The sequence below is a fragment of the Rhinatrema bivittatum genome, chromosome 2 (assembly GCF_901001135.1).
Source record: "Rhinatrema bivittatum chromosome 2, aRhiBiv1.1, whole genome shotgun sequence".
Lineage (NCBI taxonomy): Eukaryota > Metazoa > Chordata > Amphibia > Gymnophiona > Rhinatrematidae > Rhinatrema > Rhinatrema bivittatum.
The window spans coordinates 194,001,493-194,017,207 of record NC_042616.1 but is presented as its reverse complement, the minus strand read 5'-3'; the positions used below and the strand labels follow the sequence as shown (position 1 = coordinate 194,017,207).

Genomic DNA, 15,715 nt, shown 5'->3' with positions numbered 1-15,715 from the left:
AAGTTATGCCTTCCTTGGGCAGGCGTAACTTTTGGAGCAAAGGTAGGGGGGGATTTAGTTAGGGATGGGGGTGGGTGGGCAGGAAAAAAGTTCCCTCCAAGGCTGCTCCGATTTTGGAGCAGCCTTGGAGGGAATGGGAAATGACATCGGGGCTCCCCTCAGGCTCGGCGCGCGCAAGGTGCACATGTGTGGACCCCCTTGCGCGCGCCGAGCCCGGATTTTATAATATGCTTGCGGCAGCACGCGCATGTTATAAAACATGGCATTGATTTGTTTGCGACGGTTTGCGCGAACAAATCTACGCCAGTGCGTATCTTTTAAGATCTGGCACTGTGTGTTCTTTTGAACATACACATTTTAAATTTGGGAGCGGAAATGTGCGTATTTTATAAAATGTGTGACTGGTGCCAGATATAATTTTATAAAATATATAATATAACTTTATGTGCACTCGTTTATGCACACTACTGAAAAAATCCCCTCCCTATATAAAATAAGAAGCACAACCCATCCCTTTTATCTCCTTTCAGTTTGTCCTTCCTTCTGCAGTCCATCTCATAAATACTCTGGCGGATTTTCCCTGCTCCCAGACCAGTGTACTGGACCCTCTCAACTTCTGTGGTCCCATTTGCCTTTGGTCAATTGCCCTAGGAGAGCAGGGCGTTGATGGAGCCCCAGCCTCTCTCCCTCTCTTCACTAAAAGACTTTACCCCAAGGGCCCTTCTGAATTCCTCATTCTCATCTGTTTTCTGTCCTCTCCCAGACTTTTCCATGGGAGCTGCTCTCTGCTGCTTCTTATGGCTGTATCCGCTTGGCCCTTTATCATTCTTCCATGGTGGTTCTCTGTGTGAGGTGTTAGCTACTTTAAAAAAAAAAAAAAACCAAGGATAAAAAGAAGGAAGTCTGGGAAACTTACACCTTAAAAAACACTTGCCAGCCTAATAAATCTAACCTTGCTAAACAAGTGTTCTTTTGTTAAAAATGTCCTTTAATTATGATAGTTCTTTAAACATTGAAATGGTATACAAGACAAGAGATCTACATTGTCTGCAAAAATACATAGGATCCTTCCTAGACCATATACATCACCTTAAGACCACTTTATGACTGCAGTCATATTTCAAGTGCACAAAATAATTTCTATTCTTTTTGAATCTGCCCCGTAGAAAGGAATGCAGCTATTAGAGAGGAATTAGATGATAGTGATGAATGTGAATAACAAATTTGCCCACTTATCATGATTAGACTATAGTTTTGCCTAATTATCCCTGCCTTTCAGCCTATTCTTTTCTGAATACTTCTGATCCTTTTCCAAAGCAAGTGAAAGAAGTTATCTGCTTCTAATCAAAGAGATTAACTAAAAATAGTTATATTTCAAAGCTATATCTTATTGTTGTAATAATTAAAGTTGACAAAATTGCATAAAGACAACCCTACTCTGTCACATAAGAGTCTATGTAGAGTTATTTGCCTACTGATCATTTGGCACATCTAACTAGGCTCTGTGTAACATACACAGTTTTTGATGGAAATGGACAGTCCTGCAATTTTCTATCCATTATCACCAATTTTATTAGACCTCTTTATAGGCTATATTGTGTAATTTAGAAGAGACTGTTCTAAATTGGCTAAATATATCCAGAGTTTATTTTAGTATTATAGATGATGTTGCTGCTGTTGAGATTCTGGCAAGCACACACATTTCCAAATGACTAAATTCAGTCATTAAAAGAATTAAATGAAGGCTGAGAAAAAGAATTGCATACTGCTATCAGTTGATATAAAAATTATGAAAAAAAGATTATTCAGATAGGGATGTTTAAAGTTCAAAGGCAAGTGATGTGCATGGATTCTTTTGCCAAATCAGGTTTATGAGTTCAACATGGGGTGACCACCACATTAGTTTACTCAGTCCAGTAAAGACAGGTCATCAACAAGTATAATGTATATCACTTCTACTCTCTTCCCTAATATAAACCGCTGATGAATTCAGAATGTTGTATAATAGAAGAAGAATACATATATAAAAATATACAAATATAAATATGTAAAAACAGAACTAGCTTTGGTGGGGCCCAAAGTTAACCTGGGGGGCACTAAGCACACAGGTCTGAGCATGGGTGGGTACTAGAAATGCAGGTAATTATATCCATATTGATAAATAATGCCTTAAGTGTTTACTCTAATACTGGCGCGCAGGTGCACATGTGCGCACATTTGCCGGCTCATGTCAGAGACAAGTCCATTTTATAATTTTACGCACGTATATGGGCGTATGTTATAAAATAGCCTGGATGTGCATACATGTGTGCTCAATTTTAAATGTTGAGCTGCTAACGCGAAAGTGGGGGAATGTTATAAAGGGCTCGCTTTGCCCAGAGAAGGGATAGGACTTCCCAACTCCTACTAGTTAAATAGCTTCCCTTCTCTCCTTTTAGCACTGACCTTGAAAACCCTGTAGATCTGTTTATTATTTTTTAGTTCTATGACTTACATGCCATCCATAGCAGTAGTAAAGTTACATGGTGGGGGATCCCTGCACGCACCTTTGAGCAAATTATTTATGTGTATATCTCTTGGACTTCCCTCATCATGCCCAGACCCTGCCCATGCCCATGCCCACCCCAATTTTCACTTGTGCATACAGCAGGGGATATGCACATTCTAAACCGATATGATATGATTGGTATCATGAATGTCGGTATAAAAAAAAGCCCTAAATAAATAAATTCATGGCGGGCTTATAAAATCTGCTTGGCATGCGCTAGCCCAACTTGTGCATGTATCTCCCAGTTTTGGCATGCCCAGGGCTTTTACAATTCACTTTTTAGAGTGCACCTGACAACAGATTCCTAACTAGTCTGCAACTGCTGTCATCCATCTTTGGCAACATTTTAAATATTTCAGACTCAGTGACTTCAATCATGCATATAAGATTTGGTGTGTTAGCAGTTAACACGCCTTTTTGGTTGATTTTCAAAGGCTTGCATGTGCCAAAGCTGGGAGATACGTGTGTGACTCGGACCTGCACGTGCTGCGTGGATTTTAAAAGGCCCGTGGCCATGCACGTATCTCCCGGTACGCTCATAAAACGTTTTCTGAAAAAGGGGTGGGCGTGGGCATGGTCTGGGCGGGGTGTGGGTGAGACACAGGCAGGCCGGGCCTTCACCAAGAAGTCAGCGCAAAAGTAGTTATGCGTAGAAGTGCGCGCCGGGGTCCCCCTATGGCGTAACTTTACTTCTGCTATGGACGGTATGTAAGTCGTGTAACAAAAAAATGAAGCTAGTCAGCAGGGTTTTAAGGCTCAGGACTATAACAGGGTAAAAGGGAGGCAAGTTAGCTAAGGGCTTTAGGAAGTCTTCTTCTTTACTGGGATAAAGGACTATTGTGTCGCCGAGTGTACCTACTAAAATTCCCCCCACTTAATCAATCAAGACAGCATTTGCATGTACATGCACGTGTCAATATAAAATGCATGCATATATGCGTGGATAGCCAGTTTTATAACAAGCACGCATATACACGCGCATGTTATAAAATCGGCGCATCCATGTGCGTATGCCGGCAAACAGGCGCACAAGTGTGCACGTGCATGGCTCTTAAATTTGTACTTCTTTGTGAATAGGAGCTATAGTATTTGCAGTGAATTATGAATTTTTGTGATCTTAGGCGTACACAACACATGAGCACACAACTCTTGAACACGGTGGAAAAAAGTTTGTCCAGACATGGAAGATGTTCCTGGATACCTTGTCATCTTGACTTCGGAGTGACATCTTGAACTCACTATGCTTGTGATTGGTGGACTGTTTTGAAGGGCTAGGGCAGGAATGGGCTGAATGTGTGTGTGTGTGTGGGGGGGGGATCTTCAGGGGAACAGGAAGAATGTTGTATTAGAATACGTTTGGGATGGACTGGTACTAAATGTACTAATACTGATCTTGTTTTGAGAATTTATGCATATGAGAATAACAGTAAAAAGATTGTTCCATAAAACTCTTGAAAGGGGCTCAGCATTAGACTGAGAACCACTGCTCTAGAACCTAATAAGCCTTCCTATTGGAAAACAGAACAAACTAGGCTGCTAGAGATCTCTTCAGAGAAACTACACGTTAGAAGACTAACTCATCCATCACCTATGCAAAACACAGATAGATCACACCAGATACAGAATAAGCGACAACAAATTAGAACTATGCAGACAAAAGCTGAATTGTAAATCCCAAAGTGTCAGACTCTGCCTGAAGTGCAACACTATTGAAATAGGTGCAGAAATGCATTTCCTCCTGTACTGTGCAAAATTCAAAATATAGCAGAGGTTCCTATTTCACAAAACTGATGGGGAATGAGCAACACTCATAAAAGAATGAGTAGGCAAAACTCCTAGGAGAACATAAAAGTCAGTTTGCAACAAGAATATACATACAAGGGTTGGGGGGGCATATTCTTTATTGATTACAGGGTTCTGGAGGCAGAGACGGATTTAGGATTGTGGCACCCCCTATAGGCACTGTTGGTGCTGTCACCCCCCCCCCCCCCTCCATCCTCTTCCAGGTTGAACAACAAGAAGCAGAAGACCTAAGGCACAGCCCCTTAGTTTCCTGTGGCAGCTCAAGGGCAGATCCTATGGCATAAATTTAAAAAATTCTGAAGCAAACTGGAAAATATTTCCACCTTTTATATTACATTATAAAAATAAAGTAGTTTAACACTATAACTATTATTATACTTTATTTTATTTTTATTGTGTGAAGAAACCTGATCTCAAGCTTCAATACAGGGAGGAAACCTCATGGAAAGGGAAAGGAAGAGAGGAGATTAAGGAATGGGGGAGGAGAAAGGTGTGAGAAGGAAAGAGAACTAGGACTGAGGAAATGGGAGATCAGGAAGATTAGGAATCTTGGATGCAGACAAGGAGAGAGAGAGACAGAGAGAGAGAGAAAGAGAGGGAGATTCTTGACTTGTGGAGAGGAAGGAGGGATTAGGTAGAGTTGGGGAGTGGGTTCCATGATCTGGGGAGAAGGGAGGTTCTAGGATCTGGGAGTGAGAGAATCCAAGATCAAAGGAGGGAGGATTTGAATTGCAGTGTGTAGAGAGGGGAGGAGGGAGTTGTCCCTGCCATGCACTGGTCTTGCTCCTCCTTGCATCCCCTCTCTAACATCCTAACCAATATCACATACACATGCACACACACACACACAAACACACACACACTTGGCATCAATTCCTTCTCTCTCTCACACACACAAAATCACTGCCCCCTACCCATGGTCCCCAACAAGGCCTAGGATTCTATTCCCAGTACTTTCTAATCACCAAAAAATCAGGCGGCGTTCGTCCAATTCTGGATCTACGTGCCCTCAACAAGTACCTTCAATGAGAAAAGTTCAAGATGGTAACCTTGGGTTCCCTCCTTCCTCTTCTGCAAAGAGGAGACTGGCTCTGCTCTCTCGATCTCCAAGACACGTACACACACATTGCGATAACTCCATCTCATCGCAGGTTCCTGAGATTTCTGGTAGGCCCCAAGCACTATCAATACCGAGTGCTACCATTCGGCCTGACATCTGCACCACGGGTCTTCAAGTGCCTCATAGTAGTAGCAGCCTTCCTCAGGACTCAAGGTGTTCACGTCTTCCCCTATCTAGATGATTGGTTGATCAGGGCTCCCACTCAGCAAGCTGCTCTGTCGTCCCTACGTCTTACTTTACACATTCTGATTTCGCTAGGATTTCTCGTCAACTACACAAAATCCTGCTTAGTCCCATCTCAAACGTTATCATTCATAGGGGCAGACTTGGACACCTTGCAGGCAAAGGTACTTCTGCCTCGACAGTGAGCTCTCACTCTCATCTCTCTCGCACACCAGCTACAGTCTCAGCGCCGCACGACTGCACGCCACTTCCTCATCCTACTGGGACACATGGTGTCCTCAGTACAGGTTACCCCAATGGCCCACTCGGCCATGAGAGTCATACAGTGGACTCTAAGGTCACAATGGACTCAATCCATCCAACCTCTATTGACCACTGTCCACATCACTGACTCACTTCGTCAGTCTTTAGCCTGATTGAAAAATCAGATCAATCTCCACCGATGCTTCCAACCTCGGCTGGGGGGCCCATGTCGCTGATTTGCAGACACAAGGAACTTGGTCTCAAGAGGAAGCCAAACACCAAATCAATTTCCTAGAGCTGCGAGCAATCAGATATGCTCTCAGGGTGTTTCAGGATCACCTTTCCAATCAGGACATCCTGATTCAGAAGGACAACCAGGTGGCCATGTGGTACATTAACAAACAGGGAGGGACGGGCTCCTACCTACTGTGTCAGGAAGCTGCACAGATATGGGAGGAGGCCCTCTCCCACTTGATGTACCTCAGGGCCACCTACTTGCCAGAAGTGGACAATGTGTTGGCGGACAACCTAAGTCGTGCACCTATCCGCACGAGTGGTCCCTCAACCCCACAGTAGCGGACTCAATTTTCCAACGCTGGGGTTATCCTCGCATAGACCTCTTTACGTTACCTCACAACCACAAAGTAGAGAACTTTTGCTCTCTCACTCGCAGCCAACACTCTCAGCCAAGAGATGCATTCTCCCTCTCATGGGCAACCAGTCTCCTATGTGCATTCCCTCCACTTCCACTTCTTTCAAAGGCTCTCGTGAAGTTATGTCAGGACAAGGGATGCATGATCCTGATAGCACCTCACTGGCCTCGCCAAGTGTGGTTTCCAATACTTCAGAATCTCTCCATTCACAGGCACATTCCCTTGGGAAAGGACCCACTTCTGATGACTCAGAACAACGGGTGCCTACACCACCCCAATCTTCAAGCTTTGTCCCTGATGGCCTGGATGTTGAAAGGTTAATTCTTCAGCCACTTAACCTTTCGGAGCCAGTTTCCCGTGTCCTGATTGCTTCACGGAAGCCTTCCACGAGAATGTCTTACCTCTACAAATGGAACAGGTTTGAGTCATGGTGTTCTTCTCAATCCCTTTACCTGTTCCACCTCAAAGTTTCTAGACTATCTATGGCAATTGTCAGAGTCAGGTCTAAAAACTTCCTCCATTAGAATGCATGTCAGTGCAGTGGCCACCTTCCATAAAGTTATCGGGGACGTTCCTATTTCAGTACAACCTCTCGTGATACATTTTCTGAAAGGCTTGCTTCACCTCAAGCCTCCACTGCGTCCTCCGGCCCCTTCTTGGGACCTTAATCTGGTTTTGGGGAGGCTCATGAAACCACCATTCGAGCCTCTCCAATCCTGTGATCTTCGCTTTCTCATATGGAAAGTGATTTTTCTTTTGGCAATTATATCAACAAGCAGGCATTCCATTTCAAGACCATGTTAAAGCACACTCTGTGAGCGCCATGGCGACTTCAGTAGTACACCTATGCTCGGTGCCGCTTCCTGACATTTGCAGGGCTGCTACTTGGAGTTCTCTCCATACCTTTACAGCCCATTATAGCTTAGACAAGGCCGGAAGACAAGATTCCATCTTTGGCCAGTCTGTTTTGTGCAACCTTTTTACAACTTAATGTACCAACACCCTTCTGCCTGCCTGTTAGGGTTCAGGATGCCCTCTACCAAATTCCACCCCAGTCCTTGTGCCTATTGCACATCTTGGGTACATTTGGTGCATTTCTCGGACATCCTCAGCTCGATACTCACCCATATATGAGGACTAGGGATGTGAATCGTGTCCTCGATCGTCTTAACGATCGATTTCGGCTGGGAGGGGGAGGGAATCGTATTGTTGCCGTTTGGGGGGGTAAAATATCGTGAAAAATCGTGAAAAATCGTGAAAAATCTAAAAATCTAAAAATCGCAAAACCGGCACATTAAAACCCCCTAAAACCCACCCCCGACCCTTTAAATTAAATCCCCCACCCTCCCGAACCCCCCCCAAATGAGTTAAATAACCTGCGGGTCCAGCGGCGGTCCGGAACGGCAGCGGTCCGGAACGGGCTCCTGCTCCTGAATTTTGTTGTCTTCAGCCGGCGCCATTTTCCAAAATGGCGCCGAAAAATGGCGGCGGCCATAGACGAACACGATTGGACGGCAGGAGGTCCTTCCGGACCCCCGCTGGACTTTTGGCAAGTCTCGTGGGGGTCAGGAGGCCCCCCACAAGCTGGCCAAAAGTTCCTGGAGGTCCAGCGGGGGTCAGGGAGCGATTTCCCGCCGCGAATCGTTTTCGTACGGAAAATGGCGCCGGCAGGAGATCGACTGCAGGAGGTCGTTCAGCGAGGCGCCGGAACCCTCGCTGAACGACCTCCTGCAGTCGATCTCCTGCCGGCGCCATTTTCCGTACGAAAACGATTCGCGGCGGGAAATCGCTCCCTGACCCCCGCTGGACCTCCAGGAACTTTTGGCCAGCTTGTGGGGGGCCTCCTGACCCCCACGAGACTTGCCAAAAGTCCAGCGGGGGTCCGGAAGGACCTCCTGCCGTCCAATCGTGTTCGTCTATGGCCGCCGCTATTTTTCGGCGCCATTTTGGAAAATGGCGCCGGCTGAAGACAACAAGATTCAGGAGCAGGAGCCCGTTCCGGACCGCTGCCGTTCCGGACCGCCGCTGGACCCGCAGGTTATTTAACTCATTTGGGGGGGGTTCGGGAGGGTGGGGGATTTAATTTAAAGGGTCGGGGGTGGGTTTTAGGGGGTTTTAGTGTGCCGGCTCACGATTCTAACGATTTATAACGATAAATCGTTAGAATCTCTATTGTATTGTGTTCCATAACGGTTTAAGACGATATTAAAATTATCGGACGATAATTTTAATCGTCCTAAAACGATTCACATCCCTAATGAGGACTACCATCCTGCTTGTCCTGTGAGAAAGGAAATGTTGCTTACCTGTAACAGGTGTTCTCACAGGACAGCGGGATGTTAGTCCTCATGAAACCCACCCACCGCCCCACGGTGTTGGGTTCGTTATGTTTTCTTATTTTATTTTTCGGCCTTCCTGTATCTTTAAACAAAAATGAAGGGGGACCCCTGCTGGCTGCAGGTTTAGTGCCATGCTGGGCATGCCCAGTAGGTGCCAGTCAAAGTTCTAGAAACTTTGACTGGCACCTGTTACAGGTAAGCAACATTTGCTTTCTCATGGCTTTATAAGGGCCAAGCCCATGCCCATGGAACATAATAGTAGGTCTAAAAAGGGTTCCAAATGAAGAAAACAGGAAACAGCATAAGCACTAGCAAATTAGAAGCAAAGCATTGATAAGGAAGGCAAAAAGAGAATTTGAAAAAAAAAAAAGCTTGCCGTGAAAGCAAAAACTTATAATAAAAACTTTTTCAGGTACATCTGAAGTAGAAAGCCAGTGAGGGGGTCAGTTGGACCATTAGATAATCAAGGGGAAAATAAGGCACTTAGGGATGCAAAACCATAGCAGAGAAACTAAATTAATTCTTTGCTTCAGTTTTCATGAGTAAGATATGAGAGATATCCATTTCAGAAATGATATTCAAAGGTGAACTGAATCAAATCTCAATTGTACTTGGAGGATGTAATAGGGCTACTAAAGAGTATCAAATCACCCACACCAGATGATATATATTCTAGAGCAGTGGTTATCAACCTTTTTTCATCCGGGACACACCTGACAGATGGTTCTCACATGCATGACACACTAAACATGTGAACATAATGGGGCTAAATGTAAACATAAATTATACATCCTCAGGAACCCCCTTGACTCACAACAATGGGTGCAGAGCAGATCTAGGGCATTACCCATACAACTTACCATACAAAAAATATATTTTGGTTCTGATGATATCTCAGTAAAAGCAAACCAAACTCCCTTTACTGGCAGGCACAATACCCCTCCTTAGGAAAAGAGAGCAATTTACCACTAATGCTTATAAGGGACGTGTAGTGATCCCTTATAAGCGTCTCACCGATAAGGGACGCTTATAAAGGATCACTACACGTCCCCCCGAATAAAGTGGTACACAGATTAAACTTCAGAGAGCGGGCATTTTCAACAGCAGGTCCCTCCATCTGGAATGCCTTGCCCCCGGACCTCCGACAGGAAACCTGCCTTCTGACCTTTAAAAAGAAACTCAAGGCATGGTTGTTCAGTCGAGCCTTTCCGTGCGCCTAGACCAAATTTACATCACTGAACTTTATTGTACTGTTTCGTTACGCTTCACTTAATCAATCATCAAGTCACATAGATGTCATAATTTTCAGAAGTAACCTTAGAGATAGGCTATACTAGCTAGAGATGTGAATCGTGTCCTCGATCATCTTAACGATCGATTTCGGCTGGGAGGGGGAGGGAATCGTATTGTTGCCGTTTGGGGGGGTAAAATATCGTGAAAAATCGTGAAAAATCGTGAAAAATCGAAAAAACGTAAAATCGCAAAACCGGCACATTAAAACCCCCTAAAACCCACCCCCGACCCTTTAAATTAAATCCCCCACCCTCCCGAACCCCCCCCCCCCCAATGACTTAAATAACCTGCGGGTCCAGCGGCGGTCCGGAACGGCAGCGGTCCGGAACGGGCTCCTGCTACTGAATCTTGTTGTCTTCAGCCGGCGCCATTTTCCAAAATGGTGCCGAAAAATGGCGGCGGCCATAGACGAACACGATTGGACGGCAGGAGGTCCTTCCGGACCCCCGCTGGACTTTTGGCAAGTCTTGTGGGGGTCAGGAGGCCCCCCCCAAGCTGGCCAAAAGTTCCTGGAGGTCCAGCGGGGGTCAGGGAGCGATTTCCCGCAGCGAATCGTTTTCGTATGGAAAATGGCGCCGGCAGGAGATCGACTGCAGGAGGTCGTTCAGCGAGGGTTCCGGCGCCTCGCTGAACGACCTCCTGCAGTCGATCTCCTGCCGGCGCCATTTTCCGTACGAAAACGATTTGCGGCGGGAAATCGCTCCCTGACCCCCGCTGGACCTCCAGGAACTTTTGGCCAGCTTGGGGGGGGCCTCCTGACCCCCACAAGACTTGCCAAAAGTCCAGCGGGGGTCCGGAAGGACCTCCTGCCGTCCAATCGTGTTCGTCTATGGCCGCCGCCATTTTTCGGCGCCATTTTGGAAAATGGCGCCGGCTGAAGACAACAAGATTCAGTAGCAGGAGCCCGTTCCGGACCGCTGCCGTTCCGGACCACCGCTGGACCCGCAGGTTATTTAAGTAATTTGGTGGGGGGGGGTTCGGGAGGGTGGGGGATTTAATTTAAAGGGTCGGGGGTGGGTTTTAGGGGGTTTTAGTGTGCCGGCTCACGATTCTAACGATTTATAACGATAAATCGTTAGAATCTCTATTGTATTGTGTTCCAAAACGGTTTAAGACGATATTAAAATTATCGGACGATAATTTTAATCATCCTAAAACGATTCACATCCCTAATACTAGCCACCCTCACTCTCTGTATATAATATCCTATTTGTTTGTATAATATTGTTTCTCCCCAGTTGCTCACCCTTGTTTCAATGTAACTTTTGACTCTGCCAATATCTGTCTCATATTAATATGTTTATTGGCTATGTTATTGTTAAAACTTTGTTCGATGTAAACCGAGTTGATATGATCTGTATCAAGAAACTCGGTATAGAAGAGCCTTAAATAATTAAATAAATAAAATAAATAATGCATGTCCTATTGAGAAAACACAACAAATAAGATTGATACAAATGCCTACATGCTAGTAAAATACCTCACCTTGGTCACACACACAGAACCGACCTTCACCAAGTACAGAAAGACCACAAATTATAAATATTGAGACAAAATGGAATGGAAAACCAAAAAAGCCACTCTGCATGCAGTGCAAATCTGGAGAAATGGAAAGAGAAATATAGCACCTAACATAGTCCCAGGATCTGCAATAATGCATACAAACTAATCCGCACAGTTACACCTGTATTATGGAACACAATCAAACAGTAACAATCCTATCTATGAAAAGGCAACACTATAAATATTTAACTAGGCCCTAAACACTAATACACCTCCTATTAGGAAAACAGAGTAAGCCAAGCTGCTATAGATTCCCACACAGAAATAATTGTAAAACTATACTAATAAATGTTACAAAACAGCTGATAAACAGAATAACATCCAACAATTAAAAACTTATAACAATTATTAAAAATTGTCCAAATATCAATAAAATATTTCAAAACAGCAGATATATCACCTAATACCCAAAAATTAAAATGGCAGTCAATCAAGAAAAATAAACTTAAAAAGCCACCTTTACTTACCCTCTCTAGCAACTCTTGTACTCCTTTTACTTGCAGGCAAATAGCACTCACCAGAAGCAGTAGTGGCTCTGAAGCTCTGTCCACACAGTCCTCTTCCTTAGGGCCCACAACCAGTCACTCACACACAGTCTCTGTCTCACACAGACCGTAACCTCCATAACTAGTCTCTCTTTCTCACACACATACCAGGCACCTCCCTAACCTGTCTCTCTTCCTCACATAAACAGACCAATCACCTCACTAACCAGTCTGTCTCTCACACACACACCAGTCACTTCCCTGACCAGTCTCTGTCTCTCACACATAACCAGTAATCTCCCTGACCATTCTTTCTTTCTCACATACACACACCAGTCACCTTATTGACCAGTCTGTCTCTCACACACAGACACCAGTAACCTCCTTGTCCAGAGTCTGTCTCTCTCACACACACACCAGTCACCTCCCTGACCAGTCTCTGTCTCTCACACATACCCATCACCTCCCTGACCAGTCTCTGTCTCTCTCACACACACACACACACACACACCAGTCACACCCCTAACCATCCTTTCTTCCTCAGACACAGACCAGTCATCTCGCTGACCAGTCTGTCTCTCTCACACAGACACCAGTCTTCTCCTTGACCAGTCTGTCTCTCGCACATACACACCTTCCTGACTATTCTCTATCTCTCTCATACACACACACCAGTCACCTCCCTAACCAGCCTCTCTTCCTCACACACATACCAGTCACCTCCCTGACCACTCTGTCTCTGTCTCTCTCTCTCACACACACACACACATACACACACACACACACACACACACCTTCCTGACCAGTCTCTATCTCTCTCTCACACACACACTCACCAGTCATCTTCCTGACCAGTCTCTCTTTCTCTATCTCTCACAGAAACACATCACCTCCCTGAGCAGTCTCTCTTTCTCTCTCACAAAAACACATCACCTTCGACCAGTCTCTCTCTCAATCACATACATGCTCTCTTACTTACATACAAGCTCTCAATCACACACAAATGCTCTTGCTCCCATTCTACCACGCACACACAGAGCTGCCACTCATGCACCCAGGTACTCATTCTAGCACACACACAAGTTCACACTCATGCACCCATTCCACCACACACACAAGCTCTCACTTACGCACCAAGGCACCCATTCTACCATACACACACACACACAAAAAGCTGCCACTCACACACCCAGGCATCCATTCTACCACACATACACAAAGCTGCTACTCATGCACCCAGGCACCCAGTCTACTACACGCACACAAAGCTGCCAGTCACATACCCAGGAACCCATTCTACCACACAAACACAAAGCTGCCACTCTCACACATGCACAAGCTGCCACTCAGATACACACACAAGCAAGTTTTCTTTTTCATGTGGAGCCTCTTCTCATTGTTTGGCCCAATAAGCCTGGCCTCCACTGGCAGTACACAGCGTCTCTGCTCGTCAGCCCCCACCGGCCTGGCCTCCGGCGGCAGCATCTCTCCACTCTTCAGCCACCACTGCCCTGGACTCTTGTGGCAGCAAGCAGCATCTCACCATTCATCAGCTGCTGCTGGCCTGACCTCTGGCAGCGGCACTGCACTACCAACTGCATCGGCCCACTGGGGGATGATCGATCCCCTGATAAGCCAATCCACCCCTGGGGAGAAGGGAAGCACAAATGAGGTAATAGGACATCTGGAACCATGACACACCTGCCGATGCTTGGCGACACCCTGGTGTGTCACAACACACAGGTTGAGCATCGCTGTCCTAGAATGCTAAAAGAACTGAAAAATAAAATTGCAGACATGAAATTAGTAATTTGAAAACTATCATTAAAATAATCTATGATACCTGAAGACTGGAGGGTTGCAAATGTAATACCAATTTTTAAAAAGGGATCCAGGGGTGATCCAGGAACTGACAAACCAGTGAGTCTGACATCTGTGCTAGGTAAACTAGTAGAAACTATCATAAAGAACAAAATTGAACATATGGATAGGCATAATTTAATGGGACAAAGTCAATATGGATATAGCAGAGGGAAGTCTTGCCTCACCAATCTGCTACAATTTTTTAAGGGTGGAAATGAACATGTAAATAAAGGAGAACCATTTGAATTTCCTGAAAGCATTTGCAAAGTACCTCATGAGAGACTTCTTAGGACATTAAAAAGTCATGGAATAGGGGACAGTGTCTTATTGTGGATTGAGAACTGGCTAAAAAATAAAAAACTGAGAATAGAGCTAAACGGTAAATTTTCCCAGTGGAGAAAGGTAAATAGTGGAGTACCTCAGGGTTCATTTCTGGGACCACTGCTTTTTAATATAGTTATAAATGACCTGGCAATGGGAACAACAAGTTAGGTGATCAAATTTGCCAATGACACCAAATTATTCAAAGCTGTTAAATTACATGAGAATTGTGAGAAATTGCAAGAAGACATTACAAAACTGGGAGACTGGGCATGCAAATGAAATTTAATGTGGACAAGTGATGCACTTAGGGAAGAGTAACCCAAATTATAGCTATACAAGGCAAGGTTCCACATTAGTAATCACAATTAAGGAAAAGGATCTAGGCATCATAATTGATAATGCATGGAAACCTTCTGAGTAGTGTGCAGCAGCAACCAAGAAAGCATATAGAATTCTAGCAATTATTAGGAAAGGAATAGAGAATAAAGCAGAGAATATCATAATGCCTCTATCGCTCCATGGTGTGACCTCATCCTGTGTATTGTGTACAATTCTGATCACCACATCTCAAAAAAGATATAGTAGAATTAAAAGAGGTACAGAAAAAGGCATCCAAAATAATAAAGAGGATGGAACGAGTCCCCTACGAGGAAAGGCTAAAGATGTTAGGACTCTTCAGCTTGGAAAAGAGATGGCTGATGGGAGATTTAGAGGTCTATAAAATAATGAGTGGGTGGAACAAGTAAAAGTTAATCAGTTATTTACTCTTTCAAAAAATATAAAGGCTAGGGGACACACAATGAAGTTACTAGGTGATACACTTAAAACTAATAAGAGAAAATATTTTTTTACTCAATGCATAATTAAACCCTGGATTTCATTGCCAGGGAATGTAGTGAAATCTGTTAGTGTAGCTACATTTATAAAAGGTTTGGATAAGTTCCTAGAGAAAAGACTATAGTTGCAGAAATCCACTTCTTATTCCAGGGATAAGCAGCACGGTATCTATCTACCCCTTGGGATTCTGCCAGGTACTTGTGACCTGGATTGGCCACTGTTGGAAACAAAATACTAGGCTTGTTTGACCATTGGTCTGAGCCAGTCTGCCAAGTCTTATGTGCATATGTTGCTTTCTTGCAGGGTTTTCTGGCGGCATCACAGCAGTGCCTGCAAGGGAGGAGGAATAGCCTAGTGGTTAGAGCAGTGGGCTATGAACCAGGAGACCAGGGTTTGAGTCCTGCTGTTCCTCCTTGTGACCTTGTGCAAGTCACTTTACCCTTCATTGCCTCAGGTACAAA

The 15,715-nt window shown here is 44.8% G+C and overlaps 1 protein-coding gene across 1 annotated transcript in view; it reads left to right on the top strand.

Moving 5' to 3' along the window:
• LOC115083247 (diacylglycerol kinase beta-like) overlaps positions 1 to 15,715 on the top strand; it is a 316,290-nt gene that overhangs the window by 60,838 nt on the left and 239,737 nt on the right. The gene's annotated exons all lie outside the window — the stretch shown is intronic.